The sequence below is a fragment of the Pelodiscus sinensis genome, chromosome 31, assembly GCF_049634645.1.
Source record: "Pelodiscus sinensis isolate JC-2024 chromosome 31, ASM4963464v1, whole genome shotgun sequence".
NCBI lineage: Eukaryota > Metazoa > Chordata > Testudines > Trionychidae > Pelodiscus > Pelodiscus sinensis.
The window spans coordinates 13,226,356-13,248,893 of record NC_134741.1 but is presented as its reverse complement, the minus strand read 5'-3'; the positions used below and the strand labels follow the sequence as shown (position 1 = coordinate 13,248,893).

Genomic DNA, 22,538 nt, shown 5'->3' with positions numbered 1-22,538 from the left:
GCACGGCCCTGCCCCCGAATGCCCAGTGTGTGAGCGGCCCCACCCTTAGATGCCCGGCAGCCCCAAAAGGCTGGGGACCACTGCCGTATGCAGATATTGTCACGAGCAGAGCCCTGTGGGAGCAGGAGCAGGCTGGTTAGCTGGGCCTGAATTTGGTGATTGGGGCTGGCCTGGGGCATCAGGAGGTGTCCGAGGGGGGGAGGAGAGTGAGCAGGAGGGATGTGGTGCAGGCATGGCCACTTGGGGTGGTGAGGTTGTGCCCACCCTGAGGTGAGAGTGTTTAGGTGCTTGGGGGGCAGTGGTTGTGCCTGGGCTTCTCATACATACCTCTCAGGGGAAATAGCATGGTCATAAAGGTGGCTTTTCGAGGGTGAAGCTCATCTATTGCACTATGGTTGTGTTGATTTCTGTAATTTCCCCAAAGGTGGAAAATTTGATTCCACCATTTGTAGTAGTGGAGGACTGTATTTGTGCTTTTCCCTGTTACTTATTGTGAGAGACAGACACATGGGCTACGTCTACACTGGCATGATTTTCTAGAAATGCTTTTAATGGAAAAGTTTTCTGTTAAAAGCATTTTCGGAAAAGAGCGTCTCGATTGGCACGGATGCTTTTCTGCCAATGCCCTTTTTGCGGAAAAGCATCCGTGGCCAATCTAAATGCACTTTTGCGCAAAAGAGCCCCAATTGCCATTTTCGCAATCGGGCCTTTTTTGCGGAAAACAAATCTCTGCAGTCTACACTGGCCCTTTTGCGCAAAAGTTTTTCGGAAAAAGACTTTTGCCTGAACGGGAGCAGCATAGTATTTCCGCAAAAGCACTGACAATCTTACGTGAGATCGTCAGTGTTTTTGCGGAAATTCAAGTGGCCAGTGTAGACAGCTGGCAAGTCTTTCCGCAAAAGCAGATGATTTTGTGGAAAAACTTGCCAGTCTAGACACAGCCATGGGCTATGTCTACACTGGCAGCTTCTTGTGCTTCTTGTGTTTGTGGAAGAGTTCTTGTGCAAAAAATCTTCCACAAGAGCGCATCTACACTGGCATGTACTTTTGAGCAAGAGCATCTATGGCAGTGTGTACGCTCTCTTGTGCAAGAAAGCTCTGCGGGCCATTTTAGCCATAGGGGTTTCTTGTGCAAGAAATTCATGTTGCCTGTTTACACTGCCCTCTTGCGCAAGAGGGCTTATTCCTCGTGGCTACGTCTAGACTGGCATGAATTTCCGAAAATGCTTTTAATGGAAAAGTTTTCCGTTAAAAGCATTTTCAGAAAAGCACATCTAGATTGGCAGGAAGCTTTTCCGCAAAAGCACTTTTTGCGGAAAAGCGTCTGTGGCCAATCTAGACACAGTTTTCCGCAAAAAAGCCCCGATCGCCATTTTCGCAATCGGGGCTTTTTTGCGGAAAACACTACTAAGGAAACACTAAGGAAAAAGACTTTTGCCCAAATGGGAGCAGCATAGTTTTTCTGGAAAATCACTGACGGTCTCACATGAGATCGTCAGTGCTTTTCTGGAAATACAAACGGCCAGTGTAGACAGATGGCAAGTTTTTCCGCAAAATCAGATGATTTTGCCAGTCTAGATCTTGCCAGTCTATACACAGCCCGTGGGGAGAGGAATAACTCTTCCGGAAGAAGCCCTGTTTTACAATGCTATACTGTAAACTCACTTCTGGAAGAATGCTCATGCAGTGTAGACAGCCGGCAAGTTTTTGCGGAAGAATGGCTGTGCTTCCACAAGAAGCTGCCAGTGTAGACGTAGCCCCAGTGTCCTGTCTGCCCACAGTGGCTAATGCAGGTGCCCCCGAGAGAATGAACAAAACAGGGAATCCCCAAGTGATCCACCCCCTGTCACCCATTCCCAGCTTCTGGCAAACAGAGGCTCAGGACACCCTCCCTGCCCATCCTGGCTAGTAGCCATTGATGGACCAATGGAGACTCTGGTCAGTTTTTCCTGCCCTGTCCATGTGGTGTTTACTCTTTTAGAAATGGGAGAATGTTCACTCCCCACCCAATGGGCCTGTTCAGAAAAGTAGGAATAAGGATCTTTCAAGTAGGAATAAGGGATCTTCTGGAAAAGGGCTTATTTTCCGCAAGATCCCGTCTAGACTGGCACTTTTTTCCGGCAAAACCCCGAGCCGGAAAAAAGCAGCATCCATGTTCATGCAAATGCCGCGGGGGATATTTAAATCCCCCGTGGAATTTGCAATTCCGAAGTGTCTCATGCATCCCTTTTACAGAAAAGCGTGCCAGTGCAGACACAGCCTAAATGTTCCTTTTCCTATTAACTCAGGCACACCTGGCTAGCACTCTGATCTGCATACCTACAAACAACATTAACATACTTTTCTTCTTCCTTTTCAGAGACAAACAGTATTCCTTCAATTTATTCAATTATTACATCATAATTCATCTTTATCTTACAGTATAATTCTTTCTACTTTCACACTGTGTTACTGAGGGCAGCAGCTCTGAGACCTGCAGACACACAGGGGCTTCCCTCCCCTCAGGCACAAACTGAGGCTGGAAGAGGCTGGTTTGGCTGAGTCACTTTCCTGCCCCTCCTGAGCTTTGTCCCCCAGTTCTCTCCCTGTCATCTGGAGCTGATGCCAGCACAGCCTGCGGCTGCCATAAGGGGAATGTACCCAGCCAGAGTGGGTCCAGAGGGGCCACAATGAACGTCTTCCTGCTACAGACCCACCTGAGCTCCTAGATCACGGTGTCAGAGGCAGTATTATCTGACCCAGGAAACTCAGCCAACTCTGGGGCTTTGTACCCTGAGCAGACAGACACCAGCCTCCTCTGCCTGTGCTGTAACCAGGGACTCCTCCCCACGTGCCTGAATCCCTCTGGGCTGCCCTACACTCCCCAGGGACAGTTCAGCAGATGCAGCTTTGATTCGCTGGGCTGGAATCACTAGACCTGAACCAGACCCAGAGAACCCAGATTTTTAAGTGACCAGGAACCAGATTCAAACCATTATTTGTCTTGTAACTCAGAGAAACTGAATTGGGCAATCTCAGTGCCATAATGTGACTCTGGTTTGACCCCAGAACTAGACATTTTCTTTCTAAAACCCTGGTTAATGCTGAGAGTAAATTGCTTGTAGACTGAGAGTTAAGGAAGGATATCAGCCAGCATAGGGCTTGAATCCATGACCCTGAGATTAAAAGTCTCGTGTGCTACCAACTGAGCTATCAAGGCTACATGCTGTTTTATACTGCAGCACAGGGCCATCTCTCCAGTTACAGGACACAGGGTTCAGGATTTCTTTTAGCATGGCAGCAAGGGGAGATGGAGGAAAATCAAACCCCTTTGCAAGCTTTGTTCTCACGGCACCAAGTGTGACAGGAGGGGTGTGAGCTGGGGAGCCTGCCCCCCCCCCAAAGGGGCATTTGGGTGCACCCAGAGGCAGCAAGAATTTATTGCCTCAGGCCAGTGCATTGGGGACAATGTGTGAGCCCCCCATAAGCATTTTCTGCTCCCACTGGGGAAGGCAGCTAGGCAAGACTGTCCCTTTCAGCCCCAGGTGCAGGAGGTAACAGAGAGGGGAGGAAAGTCCATGGCCAGAGCCTCATCCCAGCAGGTTGGCCCTGCGCAGAATCTGTGCATGATGGAGCCTCACACAGCAGGGCTATGGCCTGTTCTCTGCAAAGTGCTCAGCTGTTTCATTTTTTTGCAGGAAAGGGTGGGATCCATGTGCCCTGTTCCTCACTGACAGGAGTGTCCTCTTCACTTCTTTTCACAGAGGGTATGTCGACACTGCACTCCTCCTTCGAGGGAGGAATGCAACTCCAGATGAGCAAAATTACAAATGAAGCGTGGATTTGAATTTCCTGGGCTTCATTTGCATAATTACATTATGGCGCTATTTCAAAATAGCATTATTTTGAAAAAAGAAACACTGTCTAAACACGGTTATTTGGAAAGAAAATGCTTCTTTCAAAATTACCTGGCAGGTGCCTGGGACAGCTTAGTTATGGGGCGGCTCTCTGGGACTTTTCTCCCAGCTGCTCCACGTGTTTCCATTGCCCATCCCGAGGGAAGGAGGAGAAGAGTCACTCTCCATGGCTGCAGGAGCTGCAGAGATTGCACCCTCAGGATCTCTGAACACTGACAGCCCCAGGGAATCACAAGGGCATGTGGTGCTGGCTCTCCTCTCCCAGCAATTGCAGTCAGAGCCCTGCCTTGCCTGTGCCAGTCACAGCAGCCTCTGCACCTGCTCCAGGCTCGTGGTTTCCTTCTTTCCAACGTTCCTCCCCAATCAGCCTTTTCCTGAATCAGCAGTTCCATGGGTGGCCAGAGGAGGCCTCTCCTGTGTCAAAGAAGGATATAGGAAAGTGTGAGCAAAGGCTGCAACAAGGCACCAGGGGGAATTGAATCCAGGATCTCCTGTTGACAAAGCAAGTGCTTTAGCCAGCTAAGCCATAGCACCAGGCTCAAAAAATAAATCATAAAATTGTTCTATTCTATGGTCCCAGACAACACCTTTGACTCCCATTTCCCCCCAGCCCTGGCAGTGTCTGGCTCCCCAGGCACAGAAAGCTACAACTCAGTGAACAGAGGCTCTGACATGCACATCTCCCCCAGCCTCTGGGACTGTAGAGTTACCTTTGTGGTTTGGCAAGGTTGAGGGAAGGGAGAAGTGGAGCAAACATTGATCATCTGGATTGGTAACCCTTGGGTCTCAGGATTTGGGTTGGAGTCCTCAGGTGGGGGCCTGGCCTCCTTCTGTTTGGTCCCTTCCTAAGGGCACAGAGGGCACAGAATTAACAGAGAATTCAGTACAGCACTGGTGTGGACTGGCAGGCTCAGCTGATTAGTGTTTGGTGCTAATAATGTCAGGGTGCTGGGTTCAAGCCCCTTGCTGGCACTACATGCTTGTGGCAAGGTGGCCTGTTCTCCTTCAGCTGCCTGCTCTGGGAGGGGAGTCCAGAACAGGCTGAGCAGGTTGCAAGGAGCAGTCAGGAGTCCTGGTTTGGAGCAGGGACCAGCAGACACAGACCCTGAGCAGCCCCAGCCTGGTGGGAGTAGACTCTGGCAACATCCTTCTCCTGCAGGCTGGAAAGGCCTTAGACCCTGAGCTACAGCCCTTGTGCCCACCTCTACAGCCAGCACTGGGTGGGCATTAAGCCAAGGAAGCAGGGACCCTGCAGAAGAGGTGGGAGGGTTAATCCCATGTATATGATTTGTCAGTGCCAAGCAGTAGCTGAAAACAGTGACCTGATGATCAAACGCAAAAGTAATTCTGGCCTAGCAGAAAGGTCCCTGCTACATACCAAAGCCTGGGATTGAACTGGGGCCTTTAGATCATCAGTTTAATGCTTTCCCAACTGAGCTACTTTGGCTCCTGCACAGGCATGTCTCTGGCCTACAATTCTCTGTCTGGGATGTTTGGTAGGGGGTGCATGATGCTGGGATATTTTGTAGCTCCAGGCTCTACCAGAAGATGCCCCGCAGCACTTTTCCCCTATCTGCACCCCCAGAGCCAGAGATGTGGATGCTCCCTGGGCTGATGAAGCCCTAGACAGAACATGCAGCCTAAAGCAAGGAAGGTTTCCCAGGCAGGCTCTGCAGGGCCCGTTTTGATGTGGAGGAGCCTTCAGGCCCCTTAAAGGGAGGTTCCGCTGTCTGCTCCCCTGGCTGGACCTTGGTGAGACAAACATCCCCTAAGTGGTGGTAGCCTGCGGTGTTCTCCAGAATAGTTGTGGAAACAAGCAGGAGAAGTTCCTGCCAGGGTGGGGACCAGAGGCTGAGCAGCTCACAAGGGCCTTTCAGCAGCAGTGTACAGCCACCGTCCCGCAGCCCATCAGAGCACAAGAGAGCGTTCATGCTGCTGTGGACACTCTTGCGCAAAAGCACATGACTCTACATCTACCTGGAAACATCTCAATTGTCTTCCCAGAAGGGACCTCAACCCACAGTCCCTTGCCTTGTCCATTAAGCCACTGTGGCAGACCAGTAATATTAAAAAGACAAAAATTCCGTCTTCCAAATGCATATTCCTCAACTTTTAGGTACCAGATTTTAGCCCTTGGAAGGAGCCAGAAACACAGGAAGGTTTGATCACACCCCTCTAAAAATCAGCTCTCAGGAGGCACCTCCAGCTGCCCCCAGAGTGTGGGTCATCCCACACTAGCCATGGGTAAAACTCAACACCTTGACATCATGTGTCCCTCCCAAAGCCAGGAGCTTGTCTCCCACAGCCGTAGCCTCAGTACAGAGCCACGCAGGTGCTCACTGCTCCTGGGGAAGGGAGCAGGTCCCACGGGGGCTGGGGCTGGGGCTGGGGCTGGGGCTGGGGCTGGGCAGGGAATGGTTGGTTGTTACTGAAGGGGAAGGATAAAATGCAGCCACATTGCTGAGGGCAGGGAGAGCGGCTGGGGCTGGCTTGGCAGTGCCATGGGACGGCCCTGGGGGAGCTCTGCAATGTGACCCTGGCTCCCAAGGCAGCAAGTGCAGAATCCCCCTCGGCGAGCACGAGAAGCTCCAACCGGCCTGGTCTGAATCCAGCTGAAGGGCTCAAGTGCCCCACTGCTGGAGTGTCAGCGCCCTTGTGTTTGTCCCCTTCTCCCACCAGGCGGGGCAGGGCCCATGCTCCAAGAAGGGAGTTACAGGCATATCTCTCTCAGCCAGAGCACTGGGGAAACCATGGAGCAGGACTCAGTGGCCAGTACCCAGGGACTTACAGTGGGAGTCAGAGCCCTGCCTTGCCAGTGCCAGTCAAAGCAGCCTCTGCACCAGCTCCAGGTTTCCTTCTCCCTGACGAGCCTCTCCAATCATCCTTTTCCTGAACTACCAGTTCCATGGGTGGCCAGGGGAGGCCTCTTCTGTGTCCCAGAAGGACATAGGAAAATGTTACAAAAGGCCACAGTAAGGCACCACTGGGAGCTGAACCCAGGATCTCCTGTTTACAAGGCAGGTGCTTTAGCCAGCTAAGCCATGGTGCCCTTCTCATACAGTTTGGTAAAACTGTTCTATTCTATGGTCCCAGATGACACCTTTGACTCCCAAAGTGCAGCCATTCCCCATTTCCCTCCAGCCCTGGAAGTGTCTGGTTCCCTGGGCACAGAAAGCTACAGCTCAGTGGGCAGAGGCTCTGACAGGCACATCTCCCCCAGCCACTGGGACTGTAGAGCTGGCCTTGAGATTTAGCATTGCTGGGGGGAGGGAGAAGTGCAGCAAACATTGACTGTCTGGATTTTAAACCCCTGGGTCTCAGGGTTTGGGTTGGAGACCCCAGGTGGGAGCCTGGCTTCCTTTGGGTTGGTACCTTCCTGAGGGCACAGAATTAAGAGAGAATTCCTTTGCCCAGTAGCAATCTGAGTTGGCCAGGGAGGAAATAACAATTTTTTTGTGCACATATGAGTACAGGAGAAGGTTTTCTCACAGTAATGATGGCCAAGTGGTTAAGTAGTTGGATTAACACTCCAAAAGTGTTTATCTGTGCAGGCTCAAATCCTGCTCACAGTGAGGTCTGTGTTTTGGTCACACCCCTAACAAGGGCAACAAGCTTGACTGCCAGCTGTTTACACATCTGGACCCAGAACTATCCGGAGCCTTGGTTCTGCCGGCCAGTTTCTTTTCGGCTGACTGCAAACAGACTCCCAGCTGTAGGTGAAGCTGAGTGTGTGTGAAACCAGCTGTGCTTTGGATGATTTTGTTAATGGTTTAAAAAGCCTCATGCACCTCTTTTGCCTGGGGAGGTGTCTCTAATAGACACTTAGAGTGACATTACCCTTGGATTTTACCCCTTTAACCTCATCGAGAGACTCCCAACAAGTCTGTCTCCTGTGTCCCTCTCCACCTCAGGCCAAGTGTTCACATGTTTCCTATCTAAGGAAACTCCTCCTCCCACTCCTTTCTGAGCAAGCTGTACCCTTTTATGCCAATGTTCATGTCGTGTGTATTATCCCACCAAGTCCCTGTGATACCAACTTCTTCCTGCTTATTACCCATCGCTCCTGTGTGTCTATACCAGCATCCAAGACACAGATTAGATTTTGCTTCCCAGTGGTCCCTCGTCCCTCCTTTATCTCTGCTGTTACAGCTCCTGCTCTCTCCCATGTCTGCCCCATCTCCCAGGTGTCCATGTGATTCACTTACCTGTGGGCTTTGGGCACCTGCCCCCATCAAACCTACTTTAATGCCGCCTCGTTCGCTTAGCCAGTCTGCATCCAAATACTCTTCCCCTTCCTTAACAGGTGAACCGCATCCCTGCTGAGAAGCCCTTCCTGCAACAACATCCCATGATCAAGGAAGCCAAAGCCCCCTGTCCACTGAGCTGTAGCTTTCTGTGCCCAGGGAGCCAGACAGTGACAGGGTGGAAAGGCTGGAGAGAAATGGCTTCATATCGGGACTCAAAGGTGTTGTCTGAAACCTTAAAATAGAAAAATTTTATACCACTGTCTGAGGAGGGCACCATGGCTTAGCTGGTTAAAGTGCCTCCCTTGTAAGAAGGAGACCCTGGGTTGAACTCCTATTGGTGCACTGTTGTAGCCTTTGCTCATATTTTTCTATACCCTTCTAGGATACAGGAGAGGCCTCCTCTGGCCAACCATGGAACTTCTGATTCAGGAAAAGGCTGACTGGAGAGGAGCATTGGGAAGAAGGAAACCACAAGCCTGCAGCAGGTGCAGAGGCTGCTGTGACTGGCACTGTCAAGGCAGAGCTCTGACTGCAATTGCTGGGACAGGAAAGCCAGCACCACATGCCCTTGCAATGTCCTGGGGTGGGTAGGGATCAGCTCCCAGAGATCCTGCGAGTGCAAAGCTCCTGCAGCCATGGAGAGTGACTTTCTTCTCCCCTTACGTGGCATGGGCAATGGCTACATGTGGAGCAGCTGGGAGAAAAGGCCCATGGCTAAGCTGGTCACAGCACCTGCCAGGTATCGGGGAGATGAGGGAGGCAGCCCTCAGTGATGCCTGGCCAATGTGTCTGCTTTTCCTACCATCTCTCTATATGTAACTGGAGTCGGCTTCCTTCAGTTGAGCTTTGGCAATGTCCCAACAGCGGGAAGCCAAAGGAAGCAAAGAGCAGAAGTACTGGAAGCTGGTGGGGGTGCCCTCTGGGTTTGATTTAGTGAGTCTTAGTTTGACTCACTGAATCAAGTTCCAGAAGATTGATCACAGCAATTCATCTCCAGCTGGACGTGGTTCTCGCTCTGTTCTGTACAGAACAGCCAATGAAGAGCAAGGACCTGCCAATGGGCATTCAGATCACACCCTTGCTCAATTGATGGGAATAGAAACCAGACACACAGCAGGTTTGAACTGGTTTCAGTTGAGGGATGGATTTGCTTGGTTTATGTGCATTGGCACAAGAACACATAAGGGGTTTGCTGACATTTTAAGAATCCCTGTACAATAGAAATCCAAGATGTGAGACACTTGGAGATGCAAATGTTTCACTTAGGATAATCAACTTTTTAAGGAGGCACTTGGCATTGAACTAAGACCCTCTTAATTTGCACTCAAACACTCTACTACTACTAAGCGACACCCCATAGTGAATGTATGTTTGCGCCCACTGTTGGGAACTTACCCCCTGGCAGCAATGTCTGCAGGAGCAGGTGGTACCCTGCATGCGATTGGACATGTGTGGGCCCCCCCAGACTGTGATCAGCATGATGCATAAAGGTAAGGCACCATCCCTTGTGCTCCCGCCTCCTCTGCCCTGTGTGTGTTGCAACGTCACAGTCCTCACCTGATGTTCCCTTGCTAGTGCCCAAAGACATTTGGGAGGCCTCTTGAGTCTGGGGGACAGGTTCCAAGGTGAGAGTCACAACACTCCTGGGCTATGTCTACACTGGTGGCTTCTTGCGCAAGAATATCTTGGCAAGGGTTCTTGTGCAAGAACTCTTGCACAAGAACACATCCAAACTGCCATGTGCCACGTGATTTTGCACAAGAGCATCCATGGCAGTGTGGACGCTCTCTTGTGCAAGAAAGCTCCAATGGCCATTTTAGCCAGAGGGCTTTCTTGAGTAAAAAACCCCTGCAGCGCATCCACACTGCCCTCTAGCACAAGAGCTCCTGGGCAAGAGGACTTACACCTGTTAAAAAAGAGCATAGCTCTTGGCCAAGATGCCCTCTCTTACCACGCTTTACTGAAAATCTTCTTGAGCAAGAGCAAGCTGGCACTGTGGACCCTCTGCAGAGGAACAACCCTTCTTGTGCAATAACCAGCCAGTGTAGACATAGCCCTGGAATCCTCCTCCTTGTCCTGGAGCTGCTGCTCATCAGGGTTGTCATCCTGGAGCTGCAGTTGCTGCCACCCAGGTATCTCCGTCCCAGACTCCACAACTGTCCTTGGACACAGCGGTTCCCAGGATTTGGTCCAGTTCCTCATAGTATGCAGAGTAATGCGGTGCTTGCCTGGAGCAGGTGCTGTGCTCTTGGGCCCTGATATAACCCTGCCACAGTTCCTTAGCCTTTGCTCTGACATGGTCTGTGGTGTGCTGGAGATGACATTTCTCAGCAAGGCCATCAGCCACTCAGCCATAAATATCCGCATTCCTCCACCTGGACTGCAGGGCCTCCAGAGACTCCTCCTTCGACCATAGCTCCAAGAGGGTCTTTATCTGTGGCACAAACCAGGACGGTGCCCAGCATTTGCTGCCCTTTGCTTGGTCCTGGGATGTGTCCTAGAAGGGCCAGAGGGGTCTTGTGCCTGTGACATGGCTCTCTGAGAGGCAGGAAGTGCTCCATCTTAGCCAAACAGCTGAGAAGCAACGCTTTACGGCAAAAAACACGAGGACAGCTTTTGGGCTGGATCCCCAGGTGATTCAGAGCAGCCAGCAGCCACTTCCCCACCTCCCTAATTTTTCCACAAACTACAGGCCCAGGCCTTGGTAGTACAGCGGTGAGCATAGCTCTATTTCCAGAGTGGTAGAGCTGAGTTCAAGACCTGTTACTGCAATGTGGGGAGGGAGCAGCAACACTTGCTAGGGAGCTTTTACTTTAACTCCGAAAAATGGGAACAAATAGGTATGGCAGCTGAAGGCTACCTTTCACCACTTTTCATCCTCTCTGAGCGGCAGGAAGCGCTTGATCTTAGCCAAATGGCCAAGAAGCAATGCTTTATGGCAAAAAAAGATGAGGACAGCTCTTGGTTCGGATCCCCAGGCCCTGCAGAGCATTTTGCAGCCACTTCCCTTTCTCTCCCTTGGCTGCTCTTGAACTTAGACCAAGAGCCGAGAAACATAAAATGAGGTTTAAGGGGTATTTTGAAAGAAGGGTTTTCTCCTGAAATAACCAGATCTAAATAGCATTTTTTATTTCTAAATAAAGTATTTTGAAATAGTGCCCATTGGTGAATATGTAAATTAAATGTGGGATATTTAAATCCCAGCTTCATTTGCAATTTTGGATGTCTGCATTTGCATCCCTTTCTCTAAAGAGAGTGCAAGTGTAGACATACCCACACAGGGCAGGAGAGGCAGGAGCACAGGAGATGGTGCACTATTGTGAGACATTATGCTGGTTACAGCCTGGGGGGAGCACCATACATGTTCAACCTCAGGGAGGGCCGCCATGTGTGTGAAGCACCATCTGCTCCTGCAGAAAGTGCAGCTAGGTGCTAATTTCCCAACACTGGATGCAAAGGCATGATTGCTATGAGGGGGTGTAGCTCAGTGGTAGAGTGCTTTGCTGCAGCTCAAGTGGTCCTTGCTTCAACTCCAAGTACCCCCTTAAAAAGCTGATCATCTTAAATGGAACAATTGTATCTCCAAGGTGTCACATTTTCGATTTCTGTTGTACAGGGATTCTTAAAATGAGTACAGACCCATAATGATTTCATGTGCCAATGCACATAAACCAGACAAACCTGTCCCTCAGCTAAAAGCAGTTCTAACCTGTGTGTCTGGTTTCTATTCCCATCAATTCAACAAGGGTGTGATCTGGATGCCCATTGGCAAGTCCCTGGTCTCCATGGGCTGTGCCATGCAGAAGAACAAGAATCATGTCCAGCTGGGGAGGAATGGCCATGCAGAGTGTCCAGTAGCCACTTCCCTGTTTGATGCTCTTCAATTTAGCCCAAGAGCCAAGAAGTGGTACTCTCCCACCCAAAACCTCTGGCACTCATCTCTCCCCGGCTTCTTCCTGGCCCCTCAGTCGAATCCTTTCTATAGGGGAGCTTCTAGGAACTGGCATTCTGGCTGCAGGGTGGTCTGGGTCCCCACAACCTTTGGATCAATGTGAGACATGATCCCAGGGGAACCATCTCCTGGAGCTTCTCCCTGTCCCATGGAGCTCAGAGCAGGGGGATACAGGGTAACACATGAAAATGTTTCTCCTTCCTCTGCTGGAGAGGGAGCCAGATCGTTCCCATGAGGCCACATGCAGATGGAGCAAGGTCTGGAGAGGTGAAGCAGTTAATTGGAACAAGCAAGGAGAGTAGAATATCAAGTAGCTGAGAGCCTCAGGCACACAGCAGCACTTTGACTCCTGTAAGCGGAGTTCAAACCTCAGTGAGACCTTCTGGTGAGGTGTTGGTTTGTGCAAATCCTTCAGAATTGATCTTCTTGCCCCACTTGTTCAATTCCACTTTTGCTTCTTGATTTTTTCAATCTAAGGACTTTGAAGAAACTGTTTCAAGCACTATTCTGGTGGTGCGATGGGTCAGCATACTGTACTTCTAAGGCATTACTTGTAAGAGATATGCTGAGGTTGTGAGTTAAAATCTCACTGGGAACACTGGTCTTCAGTCCCTACTAGGCTGTCCTCTTCCAGTGAACGCTGGGATCCTAGCTCAAAGGAGAAGGGATCAGTAAAAATTCCCCCTTCACATATTATGGCCTCTTCAGAGTGAATGCTGGGTAGCCAGGAGCGGAGGCCAAGTAGCACAGAGAGGATCGGACCCTTGACCCTCTTTCTGCCAGGGTTTTCGTTGCCCATTTTCTTTCCCCTGCCCCCGTCAGCAGCCACTGTCCCTTTCAGCCACTGGAGAAGATCATGAAGAGAAGTGGGAAATGGGACAAAGTAGCGAGACAGGCTACTTTGTCCCATCTCCCACTTCTTTTCCTGGGCTGAACCGTGGCTGAAAGGGGCTGCGGCTGCTGACAGGGGTGGAGAAGATCCTGGCCACTCAGTAATCACTCTGATGAGGCCATAATATGTGAAGGGGGAATTTTTACTGATCCCATCCTCTGGGGTGGAATCCCAGCTCTCCCAGCATTCACTGCAAGGCATGGGTTCCCAAATCGGGTTTCGTGTCCCCCTGGGGAGGGTTTGTGTAGAAATTCCAGGGGGGGGGGGAGCATGTGGTGACCCAGCCTCCTTCATCAAGTTCGTTTGTTTGGGGTTTTTTGCTCAACAAGTTTTCCTGCTATTTTGGAGGGGGGGGGGGCATGAAGGTTTTTCAAAAATCAAAAAGGGGGGGAGTGATGCTGAAACGTTTGGGAACCTCTGCAAGGGGACAACCCAGCAGGGACTAAAAACCACTGCACCAGGTGAGGTTTGAACTCACAACCTCAGCATGTCTCCTATGAGTACTGTCTTATAAGTACTGTGCACTGACCCATTGCACCACTGGAGCAGATATTCACAATGTTTTGTCGAAGTCCTTAGATTGAAAAAGTCAAGAAGCACAAAGTGGAATTTAAGTTTTTGCTGTGCCCTTGTTCCTTCTTTTCACAGGCAGAGCCAGGGGGCTCTGCGCATCCAGAGACCCCTCCCTCTTCCTCCCTGGTCTCCGTAAAAACCCACCCTAGTGAGGCACAAAGCTGCTGGGGCTGGTTGAATCCAGAGCACTAGAGATGGGTTGCAAGCGGGTTAGTGCTCCCTTTGCAAGTGAGAGGAAGCAAGATTCACTCCCATCTTCTCCCACCTGCTCGCTGGTGGTGAGGGGCCAGTCCCTTTCCTGCTGCCCTAACAATGCACTTTGTGCAGGGGCCATTGGTCTTTGTTCCAAGGCGTGTGGCTAGGACCCGGGACTCAGGACCCTTCCCAAAATATACAAATCCTCCCTCCCCTCCTCTGTTCTGCTCACACTCTCTGGCTGCCTCCAGCATGGGCTGAGCTCAGGGGTGGGATGGGCATCTGCCTTGCAGCTGTGATGGCATCAGGCACCCAACCACAAGTCTGTTCCATCTGGTGATGAAGCTCTATTGGGCCTCAGACAAGCAAAACTGCCGTTGGTGAACCTCAGGACAAGGAAGCCAAAAAGTATGGAGCATGAGGACCACCCAAGCAAGTCCCACTGAGATTTGAACTCAGCCTGCAGGATTCAGAGACCCCAGTGCAGCCTCTTACACCATGGGACCTACATATGGGGGCTGGGTAAACACCAGGGACACTCAGCTTTCAGACTGGCCTCTGCTCTCCTGGCTTCCCTCCAGCTGCTTCATCTCTCAGGACTCTCTGGCTACATCGACACCGCACATTTAATTTGGAATAAGCTTAGCTTAGCTTATTTCAAAATAGCATGTCTACACTGCAGGGAAACCGCAAAATGAGTCCGAGGAGGCTTCCCTAATGTAGACGAGCTACCTTGATTTAGAGCCCCAGGGGGAATAACTTAGAATGTCCCTGGGGAGGGGCTATTTTGAAATAGCAAAAGTGGAGCATCTACACACACGCCTCATTTTAAAATAGCTATTTCAGAATAGGCGATAATCTTCCTACGAGTTTTACAGAAGTCGGTATTAGCCGTCCGTTATTTCACAGTTATTTCAAAATAACGGTATTGCTATGTAGACTCTCACATTGTTATTTTGGAGTAACAGCAATTTTTCCAAAATAACTTTTCTGTGTGGACATAACCTCTGTCCTGCCTCAGCTCTGCTGCTTTGAGGACAAATTCCTTTGTAGGGTCCATCACAATCTGGGTTCTGTGAGGGTCCATCTCACCTAAAATGTGTTATACAAAACCCTCTTATTCCCTACCCACTTCTCAATACTGGCTGCAGAGAGGTGCTTGCCATGTGGTAGAGTGTTTGACTACAGATCAAGTGGTCCTTGGTTCAAATCTTAGTGCCCCCTGTGGGAGTGTCTATTTAATGAAGACAGTCACCTTTCTTGGATTTCCATTGTATGTGAACTCTTTAAATGAATATAAACCCTTAGGCTACATCTAAACTGCAGGCTTTTTGCGCAAGAACAATTGTTCTTGCACACAAAAGTGCAGAGCATCTACACTGCACGAGCATTCTTGCACAAGTAAATTTACAGTACAGTATTGTAAAACAGGGCTTTTTTCCAGAAGAGTTATTCCTCTCCCCACAAGGAACAAGCCCTCTTGCACAAGAGCTCTTCCACCAGAGGGCAGTGTAGACAGGCAACATGAATTTCTTCTGCAAGAAAACCGTATGGCTAAAATGTCCATCAGAGTTTTCTTGCGCAAGAAAGTGTCCACACTGCCATGGACGCTCTTGCACAAAAGCACATCGCTTGCGCAAAAGCACATGGCAGGGTGGACGTGCTCTTGTGGAAGACCTTTTGCACAAGAACTCTTGCACAAAACAGGTCTTACACAAGAAGGCTGCAGTGTAGATGTAGCCATCATGTTATGATGGTGTTTAGGTCAGTAACTGGGGCCACTAAATAGTTCCTGTGACTTGTGACCTAGGGATCCATGTTGGATCTCCTCTGGCACTGGCCACTCAGAGACTTGTCAGAACTGGATTTCCCTGCCAAGTAGCACAAAGGTTCCTGAAAATAAGTGGCAGAAGGGCTCTGCACAAGAGGATTTTTTTGTGCAAGAAGGAGCAGTGTAGCAGCTTTCTTCTGCAAAAGTCTGTGCTGCAAAAATGATGGCTCAGGAGGTATGCAAATGAGACGTGGCAATATTCATCCCCACACATCATTTGCATATCTTATTGCGCAACAATGCACAGTGTAGATGCAGCTAAGGAAGCCAAACACTAGCATTACCAAGGATTTGCAGCAAACCAACATCTCACCAGCAGATCCCACTGAGGTCGTGGTGCAGGATTCAGACTCACTTGCCTAAGAAGGTGCTAGAATCTCCCTGCTTTGCAGAAAAATGTTTACGCTTGGACAGAAAGCACAGAGGCTATGTCTACACTGACGGGTTCTTGAGCATGCAATATGCAAATGAGGCTAAGTGAGGAATACCACACTGCTCCTTCATGCACAAGAAAATGCCTCTTGAAAATAAGCAGCAGAACAGCTCTGCACAAGAAGGATATGTCTACACTGGTGGGTTCTTGTGCAAGAAGTCTTGCACAAGAACATGTCCACACTGCCACAGTGTGGACGCTGTCTTGTGCAAGAAAGCTCTGATGGCCATTTTAGCCATAGGGCTTTCGTGCGCAAGAAATCCCAGCTGAGTGGCCACACTGCCCTCTTGTGTAAGAGCCCCTGTGCAAGAGGGCTTACACCTGTTAAAAAAGAGCGTACTCTTGTGCAAGAAGCCCTCTCTTACCACACCGTACTGTAAATCTTCTTGCGCAAGAGCAGGTGGGAAGTGTGGACACTTTCCAAAAGAACGGCCTTTCTTGAGCAATAACCCGCCAGTGTACACATAGCCGAAGGGTTTTCTTGAACATGAAGGGGCAGTGTAGACAGCTCCTTCTTGTGCAAACCCCCATGCCGTGAAAATGACAGCTCATCAGGTACATATTTGAGGTACAGTAATAGTCCATGCTTAGCCTCAACTGCATATTGCTTGCGCAGGAACCCACCAGTTTGGACATAGTCAGGGGAGACAGCCTCTTGGGCTATGTCTACACTGGCAGCTTCTTGCACAAGAACAGCTGTTCTTGCACAAAAATTTGCCTGCTGTCTACACTGCGCGAGCGTTCTTGCACAAGTAAATTTACAGCATAGTGTTGTAAAACAGGGCTTCTTCGGGAAGAGTTATTCCTTTCCCTATGAGGAATAAGCCCTCTTGCACAAGAGCTCTTCCACAAGAGGGCAGTGTAGATGGGCAACATGAATTTCTTGCACAAGAAGCCCCTATGATTAAAATGGCCATCGGAGCTTTCTCGTGCAAGAGAGTGTCCACACTGCCATGGATGGTCTTGTGCAAAAGGACATGGCAGTGTGGACGCTCTCTTGTGGAAGAGTTTTTGCACAAGGATTGTTTCGCAAAAGAGTTCTCGCGCAAGAAGCCAACAGTGTAGACGCAGACTCACAGTTTCCAGACAAGTAGGAGCAGAGAGCTCCTGCCTACATAAATTGACAGAAAGAAAAAATAAATACTGTAAAACAGCAGTAACAAAAACCTAGACAGAGAACAGCTGTTTCTTTCTTTCACAGCAAATACTAGGGGAAAGCACAAATGCAGTCCCCCCACTACCATAAATTATGCAGTCAAGTCTCCCCCTTTTGGGGGAAATCACAGGATTCAGCACACCTGAAGTGCAATGGATGATCCTCAGCCTAGGAAAACCACCTACATGATCATGGTATTTCCCTTGCCAGGTAAGAATGAGAGCCCCAAGCACACCCACTGCCTGCCCTTAAGCTCCCAAACACTCTCACCTCAGGGTGGTCACGGCCTCACAACCCTACATGACCGGCCTCACAACCCTACATGACCAGCCTACACAGGGTCAGACGGAGGCATGAGCGAACCAGGCAGCTGCCCAGGGAGCCAACCGATAGGGGGCGCCTGATGGCAGCTGTAAGGGGCGCGCGGTGTCCCTTACAGCTGCCATCAGAAGCCACGTGCCCAGCACCCACAGTGCTGGCGCACCCGCATCCCCGCAAAGCTGGCCAGCAGCGCCCTTCCCTCCATGGCTGCGGAGCTCTGCACGGCCCGGCACGCGTGCCAGCAGCGTTGACCAACCCAGGCTGGGTAGCACATGTGCCGTGCACCCTGGGGGTAGGCCCCGGGCTGCACACCAGTGGCTGTGACCTGCCTGCGCATGTGTTGAACACTCCGGGGGTAGACCCAGGGCTGTATGCCAGCAGCTGTGGCCAGTGCGTGCATGCGCCGAGTGCCCCGGGGCAGGCCCGCACACCCGGGGGCGTGGGCCCATGCCTCACAGGCGGGCCCGCACATTGGGCTCAGGCCAGCCCTGAGGGGGCCAAAAGGGCTTGGGCCGGCCCTGATCCTACACCATGTCCCTCCTGCCTGCACCCACCCTGATGCTGCAGCTGGACCCCACTCGAGATTTAGGACCAGCTCCCACTCCCAAAGGGCTCTGCTTGTGACAACATCTGCAAACAGGCTCTAATGGCTCCCCCACTCTTCAGCAGGAGCTGCCTCCTGAGCCACTGTTTAGAGCCCAGCTGCACCCCTGCACTGTGACCTCCGACCCCACGAGTGCTTTCTCTGCCCAGCTGCAGCCCACACCAAGGAGTGCCTGGCTCTGTCAGGGGCTGCCGTTCAGGAGGCACCAGGCAATGTGGCCACCAGTCTCACCCCCATCACCCCAGCCCAACCCAGCTGGGCACGTCACCCTCTTGACCCAGGCCCAGCAGCCCCTCAGCACCCAGGGCAGGGAAGGTGCAAGAAGGAAATGGAGGGAGGCAGCAGCCCTCCACAAGCCAATCTGAAAGGGAACACTGGGGGGAACAGGAACACACCCACCCACCCTCCCTCCCACTAAGAAAAAGCATCTGTCCCCCCCTCCATAGAACTTCTCCTGGCCGACTCCAGGCATGTCGTGCCACCTCTTGTGGGCCTCCCTTCCCCCATCGGCAAAATGGGGCTGATGAGGGTTCCTGCCCTGGCATGAGCCTTGGATCAAGAACGATGCTGAAGAGCAGGAAGAGGCTCAGGCAGAGGCTCCCAGGCTGAGGTGCCATTAATGTAGATTTAAGCATCAATTGAGAAACACCAGTAAGTCACCAGGTGTCACTGAGGGGTGGAGAGTCAGCAGTCCCTGCACCTCCCTCCACAGCCAGATGTGACTCTTAGCTGGCAGGTAGAACAGAAGGTTTGTTACATCACAGGGGGACAGCATAGAACAGACTTAGCCCAGGGACCAGAGACGCACAATGTGCAGCTGGATTCGGCTTCCCTGGCAGGTCGGCATTTTATGTCCCTTCAGCCGACCAGCCCAGCCTAGTACAGAACAGGCCTCAGTGAGTCACACCCAGAATTCCCATCCCAATCCAGATAGCAGTGACATGCCTAGGGAAACTGAGGCACACACACAGAGTTACCACAGAACAGCACAGGACAGCAGGAACCACATGCGACATAGCAGGGTGAACAGAGTTGTGTGCCACTGCCCTGTGCCTGCTCCACGGGCATCTCCCCACTGCAGAGAGCGCTCTGAACCAGGCTGTGACTAGCCAGCCCATCTCTGGGTGCCCAGGGGGTGTTTGGGTTTGTTACCAGCACTGAGCTTTGTACAATAGCCCAGGGAATATTATGAAAAGCCAAAACTTTCTCTCCCTGGGGGTCCCTGGCCAGCCAAGTGGCACAAAGGTTCCCAGCCGTACTGAGTTTGGGTAGTATGAAAGAACCTTAACCAGCTCAGATGAGGTGGCTGAGTGGTTAAGGTGATGGACTACTACTCAATTGTGCTCTGTACGCATAGGTTCAAATCCTGTTCTTGTTGGGTGTTTGCAGCCCTCTCTTGCATCCCCCAGAACGCTCTTCAGTTCAGTGCCAGCCCCTCCTGTAACCCTGCCTGCCTCAGCCATCTCCCACTGCAGCCTGGGGAAAAGGAAAATCTCCAGAGACACTCCCAGATGCAACCCTCAGTCTGTTCTGCCCTCGAGGGGAAACCTCACAAAGGAGATTCCAGACAGACAGACAAGCCATGAGTGCCCTTCTCTGAGATGGCTGCAGCCTGTCTCACCTGGCTGGGATCATGGCCCCTCTGTGAGGTCACTGCTGCCTTCCAACCAATGAGCTGAATGAGCTGAGGTGGGGTGGGAAGCCTGGGAGATTCTGTGACTCCTCTGTGCCCCCCCCAAACAAGCTAGACATGGCCTTGCCCATTTCCCTATACCTCACTGCTGCCCCCTGCACTCCAGGTCCCTGTCATACTACTGGATTTTAGGGAAGCAGCCAGATTACTGCTGCACCCATGCACCCATGGGGGGGGGTTGTTTGCCCCCCCAAAAGTGGTACAAGGGGGGCATGTAAGGTGTCAAACAAAAGCTTGCCTTCTACTGATTCTGTATATGCTTTTCATATATCTGTATAATGTCTGTGTGTGAAGTTAGGAATATGTACTCTATGTTAATACTGGAAGCTTCTCTGTATGTGATTGAGCAGTAGACTAAGAATGCTCAGCCTATGGATATGCTAATGAGCAAGTCTCCATGGAACAATAGCCCTCTCTAGGCCAAGGACACACCTAAAGAATGGTGACTGATATCTAAGGGCTACCAGAAGGGAACACAGGGATAGGCCACAGGCCAGGTGACCTGCTGCAGACAAGAAGAGATTCGATGCATGTAATGTATGATACTTTAACAACCTTATTGTCATGCTTTCCTTTCTCTTAGTAATAAAACTTTAGATGTTAGATTCTAAAGGATTGGCTCAGCATGATTTGTGGTTAAGATTCAGAGTGTATATTGACCTGGGATCTGTGCCTGGTTTCTTGGAACCGGACAGAACTTGTTCGGGGTAGGTGAGATTGGGTTCTAAAACCCCTCACCTGTGGGCAGGCCTGGGGCCGTCTGGGGCACGGATATTGCTGGGGGGTCAGAGGGGTTTTGCTCAGGAGGCTTCAGGCTGGCCAGGCAGGCAGCTGAAGTGCTCTGTGGGAGCCAGGGGGCAGTGAGGAGGGAGCAGAGATATAGGGGAGGGGCTGTGGGGCACTGGAAGGGGTGGAGGGATAATTCTGGGATGGTGGGCAGAGCCCAGACTGAACAGCAGAGCCCAGAGTGTCTGTCTGCAAGGAGGGTGTGAAATGGACCCAACCCCCTTTAAAAACTCCCCCATCTCCCCTCTTGCCCAGACAGGGACTGCAGCCAGAGGAAGGGTGAACCAGGAAAGTTCCGTACCCCTCCTCCTCCACCCCCACCCTAAGCTTGCTCTCCCACCCCGTCACACAGTCTACACCCCTGGCACCTCCCACACCCACATTCCCTCCCAGAGCTCAACTCCGGTCCTCCTGCGCCCCCACACCTCCCAGATTTCCTAACCCCATCCATCGCTGCGGGAGGGATCGCGGGGGCAGCAACACCACGAGGGCCACACGTCCCGGTTTGCAGGGGCTGCTCCGGGGGTCCCTCTAGTGACCACCGTGCCGGGACGCACTCCGGGCAGAGGGGCACGTGGCTTCTTGCCGGAGACTTTCCCTGGGACTCGCTGCGGCCTTGGCCCCTCCGGACTGGGCACTCCCAGGGGCAGCTTCAGCGTCCCTCCCTGTCCCCAGCCACACCCGCCTGCTCCGGGCCGGGCTCACGCTCCGCCAGGGCTCTGGCCCCGGGACAGGCCCCGATTTCACCCCCCGCCCCGTGTCCCTGTGAGCGCGGACCGTGTCCCGGCAACAGAGGCAGCGCGGAAAATATTGCTGTGTCCTCCTCCCACCCCCCTCCCTCTCCACACACACGTATGCAGGGACCCTCCTACAGACCCTCCTCCCCTCCTCTGCAACGAGCCAATAGGGGCAGCGGGAAGCAGGGCCTGGCCCTCTGCTGCTCTGGCCGGCCTTGCTGTAGGGCGGGTCTGGAAGCTCCGTCTTTCCACCCGCTGCTGCTGCTGCTGCCTCCGTGGGGCGCTGGACCCTGCCCAGCCGCAGCCGAACCAAGCCCGGGGCAGCAGCGCGCAGAACCGCGTGTACGGGGCCAGCTAACCCCAGCGTTCCAGCTCCTGCGGGCCTGCGCCTGCGCGCAGATTGAGGGCAGTCAGCCGCTGTACTGCGCATGCTCAGCTCGGGGGCGCTTCCGCCGCGCGTCCTAAGGCGCGAATTTTGAGATCACCTGCTGGTGCCGCTGCAACCCGGTGCGTGCGGAGCGGGGGGCTTGGGGTTGGAGGGGACTGTTCGGGGCCTAGGGGAACCCGGGGAGGGGCAGCGGAGACCCAGCAGAGGTGTTTGCAAACCGTCCCGCGCGGTGGGGACGGGGGTTTCCCGAGGGAAAGGATCTCGGGGCCCTTCCCGGGGCTGGGGTCTGACAGGCACAACGTGGCCGGGGCGGCGCTTGTCTGCCGGGGGCGGGACGCGGGGGAACGTTTTAGCTGTAGCCCCTGCAAAGCCGGCCTGGCTCTAGAGCCGGAGACTCTCAGGGACCCAACCACACGCGGCTGGACCTGACCAGGCATCTCCGGCTTTGAACTAAGCCCTGGCGGTGGATCGGAACCGGAGTCACTGACCTGCTGCGCACGCGCGCTCTAACACCCAGCCTCCCTCCCATCCGCCTCGGCCGGGTTTTCAGTGCGTCCCGCCTTTGTCAGTCTCTCCCTGCCCCTGCTCAGGCCCCACCCGCCCCGCTGCGATTGGACCTTGGGCGGAGCCCGCTGCAGGGCCTGAGCTGGCGCGCGAGCAGAGGGAGGCAGTATCGTTCCCGCTGTCCCTGCGCATGCGCAGCGCGCGGAAAGGCGCGAATTCCGAGGGAGCCGTTAGTGCCGTTACTCGCTGCGCCGCTGCTTTTGCTTCGGGAAGCGCTTGGTGGGGGTGGGGCAGGAATCGGAGGATCTGAGGGGAGGTGGGAGGTGACTG

The 22,538-nt window shown here is 52.4% G+C and overlaps 1 long non-coding RNA gene and 3 other non-coding genes across 4 annotated transcripts; 1 reads left to right on the top strand and 3 right to left on the bottom strand.

Annotated features, from left to right (window-relative positions):
- The first annotated feature begins 319 nt into the window (after positions 1-319).
- Positions 320-483, top strand: LOC142821697 (U1 spliceosomal RNA). Its single transcript, XR_012898388.1, has one exon. It is a non-coding gene; the product is annotated as a U1 spliceosomal RNA (small nuclear RNA).
- A 1,740-nt stretch (positions 484-2,223) lies between these two features.
- Positions 2,224-22,271, bottom strand: LOC142821460 (uncharacterized). Its single transcript, XR_012898242.1, has 3 exons — positions 22,193-22,271; positions 4,607-4,741; positions 2,224-4,310 (listed from the first exon to the last, which is right to left on the bottom strand). It is a non-coding gene; the product is annotated as an uncharacterized LOC142821460 (long non-coding RNA).
- Positions 6,872-6,945, bottom strand: TRNAT-UGU (transfer RNA threonine (anticodon UGU)). The gene has a single exon. It is a non-coding gene; the product is annotated as a tRNA-Thr (tRNA).
- On the bottom strand, positions 17,228-17,393 carry LOC112546267 (U1 spliceosomal RNA). The gene has a single exon (XR_003089917.1). It is a non-coding gene; the product is annotated as a U1 spliceosomal RNA (small nuclear RNA).
- Positions 22,272-22,538: the final 267 nt, after the last annotated feature.